This window comes from Herpailurus yagouaroundi, unplaced genomic scaffold (genome assembly GCF_014898765.1).
Source record: "Herpailurus yagouaroundi ecotype Mexico unplaced genomic scaffold, PumYag 159, whole genome shotgun sequence".
NCBI classification, from domain to species: Eukaryota; Metazoa; Chordata; class Mammalia; order Carnivora; family Felidae; genus Herpailurus; species Herpailurus yagouaroundi.
In genome coordinates, this window is record NW_024412400.1 from 56,708,786 (window position 1) to 56,711,839 (window position 3,054).

A 3,054-nucleotide genomic window follows, 5' to 3' on the forward strand; every position below is an offset into this window, starting at 1 on the left:
ATATTCCATTGGCCTGAAATACTATCACAGCAGTATGTCACTGCTCAGGAAGTTGAGGATGTAATCTCAGAACTAAGAACCTATATATATGCCTATTAAAACTTCAAGAATTCTACTAAAACCAAAAATGAATAATGAATAAAAATAGCAGTATCTGTTAAAGCATTAATAGTGCTTCCTTCCCTCCCCATTTTGCTTCTTTATTTTTAACTTAATATAGATTAACAACTTTCTTTCTTAATACTACTTATCACTGCCTACTTGAGATAACAAATATATTTGGAATTCTTAATGATAGATTTTTTAATAAAACAGATTTTTTTAACAGATATAATTTCCAAAAGTTCATCATAAGTCTGTGCCATAAAGCCTATTTCAGTAAATATCAGAGTTGAACTTACAGAACCAATTTTTCTTAACCATGATGAGAGATACCAGAAATCAATAACAAGAGATAATTGAACACTTTGTCTCTGAGAAAACACCAAATGGTGGATAATGCTGGTGCAGGACCCTAGAGGACCCCAGAATGGGAGACCTTGGAGGCTTCAGCAGTGGCATCCGTTGGCCAGGTTGGGGCTGCAGCTGAGGCCCGCAGCTCACAGAGACAAGGCAGAGGACAAAGAGTGAATCCCTGTCAACAAGCGAGGCCACTTGGTCAAAGACATGAGGATTAAGTCCCTGAAAGATATCTATCTCTTCCCCATGCCCATCATGGAATCCAAAATCATTGACTTTTCCTGGGGGCATCTCTTAAGAATGAGGTTTTGAAGGTTATGCCTTTGCAAAAGCAGACCCATGTTGGCCTGTGGACAGGGTTCAAGACATTTGTTGCCTTTGGAGATCCCAATTAACACCTTAGGGGCACCTGGGTGGCTCAGTCAGTTGAGCATGTGACTTCAGCTCAGAGCCTGGAGCCTGCTTCTGTTTCTGTCTCCCTCTCTCTCTGCCCCTCTCCTGCTCACACTCTCTTTCTCTCAAAAATAAATAAAAAGAACATTAAAAATTTTCTTAAAAACATTATCAACAATAGACATATTGGTGTGGGTGTTAAGTGTTCCAAGGAGGTAGCCACTGCCATCCCTGGGGCCATCCTGGATAAGGTTTCCATCGCCTTATGCAGTGAGGCTACTGGAGGAACAAGATTGGCAAGCCCCACACTGTCCTATACAAGGTGACCAGCCCCTGTGGCTCTGTGCTGTGTACCTCATCCTGGCTCCCAGAGGTATTGGCATTGTCTAGGCCCCTGTGCCCAAGAAGCTACTGATGATGGCTGGTATTAACAATTGCTATACCTTGGCCAGGGGCTGCATTGTCACCCTGGGCAACTTCAAGAAGGCCACTTTTTTTTTTTTAAGTTTATTTATTTATTTTGAGAGAAAGAGGCAGAGAGAGAGGGAGAGAATTCTAAGCAGGCTCCATGCTGTCAGCCTGGAGCCTGACTTGGGGCTCAAACTCACAAACCATGAGATCATGACCTGAGCAGAAATCAAGAGTTGGCCACATAACCATCCCATGTTGCCCACATAACCAGTAGTTATTTTGGCCACATAACCAGTGGCCCAGTTGCCCACAGAGCCATCCACACATTCCTGACAAGGCCACTGTTGATGCCATTTCTAAGACCTACAGCTGTCTTATTCCTGATCTCTGGAAAAAGACTGTGTTCACCAAGTCTCCTTATCAGGCATTCACAGACTGTCTTGTAAAGACTGACACTCAGAATGTCCTTGCAGAAGACCCAGACACCAGCTGTGGCTACCACATAGTTTTATACAAGAAAAATAAAGTTAATTAAAGCCTGTTTAAAAAAAGAGGGAGAGTGGGGCGCCTGGGTGGCGCAGTCGGTTGAGCGTCCGACTTCAGCCAGGTCACGATCTCGCTGTCCGTGAGTTCGAGCCCCGCGTCGGGCTCTGGGCTGATGGCTCAGAGCCTGGAGCCTGTTTCCGATTCTGTGTCTCCCTCTCTCTCTGCCCCTCGCTCGTTCATGCTCTGTCTCTCTCTGTCCCAAAAATAAATAAAAACGTTGAAAAAAAAATTTTTTTTTAAAAAAAGAGGGAGAGATAATCGGACAAAAACCTTGTTTTCAAATTAAATAATAATTTACTTTAATTCATGGTTCTAAATAAATAATAGTGAAAATTTAAAAATACTTATAATAATGAACCAAAAATGCACATGAGATGAAGCTAATGCAGTTGTGCTTCATCTAAATGCTTATATAAGAAAAAACAAAATTATAAAAACAAAGAGCTAAGTGCCCAGGGTAACAACTTAGGAGGAAACAGCAAAATAAGAAAGATCAATATAGGGGCACCTGGGTGGCTCAGTTGGTTAAGCATCCAACTTCAGCTCAGGTCATGATCTCACAGTTTGTGAGTTCAAGTCCCGCATTGGATTCTGTGCTGACAGCTTGGAGCCTAGAGCCTGCTTCAGATTCTGTGTCTTCCTCTCTCTCTGCCCTTCCCCTACTCATGTTCATTATCTCTCTCTCTCAAAAATAAATAAAAATTAATTTTTTTAATAAAAAAAGAAAGATCAATATAAAACTTTACTGTTCTACAGTAAAGCATTTCCGTCAGTATGCTGTTTTCCTGTCAACTGCTAAGAACAAAAGTAAAGTTACTTTTCAACTTGTAATTCTAACATGCAGTTCAAAATTCACATGCCCAAACTTGAGCTCTAACCTGTTGACCTTGTCTTCTTCATTTCAATGAAGGTGAACTCTAGTCCTCATAACTCTAGTCACTCATAACAAATATTTGGGCAGCCAATTTGATTTCTCTCTTCTACCACTGATCCATAGACAACATTTTTTTTTTTCTGACTTCAGAGTAAGTCTGGAATCTGATCACTTAGAAACACTTTCACAGCATTAAAATGGAAGAAATTGCTAATAATGCTGGTACCATCAGTGATTCAAACAAATATTTTGCCGGAATGTGAGAACATGAAAGTGAAACAGTACATATTGTACATTCTGTTTACAAGATGTCCTAAAACTGGTCTATAGTTTCAAAAAAAAAATCAAAACAATGATTCTCTCTGGTTGGG

General features: G+C 40.6%; 1 pseudogene; it reads left to right on the plus strand.

The window, feature by feature from the left end:
• The first annotated feature begins 498 nt into the window (after window positions 1-498).
• LOC121034205 (40S ribosomal protein S2-like) lies at window positions 499-1,804 on the plus strand (annotated as a pseudogene).
• The last annotated feature ends 1,250 nt before the right edge of the window (window positions 1,805-3,054 follow it).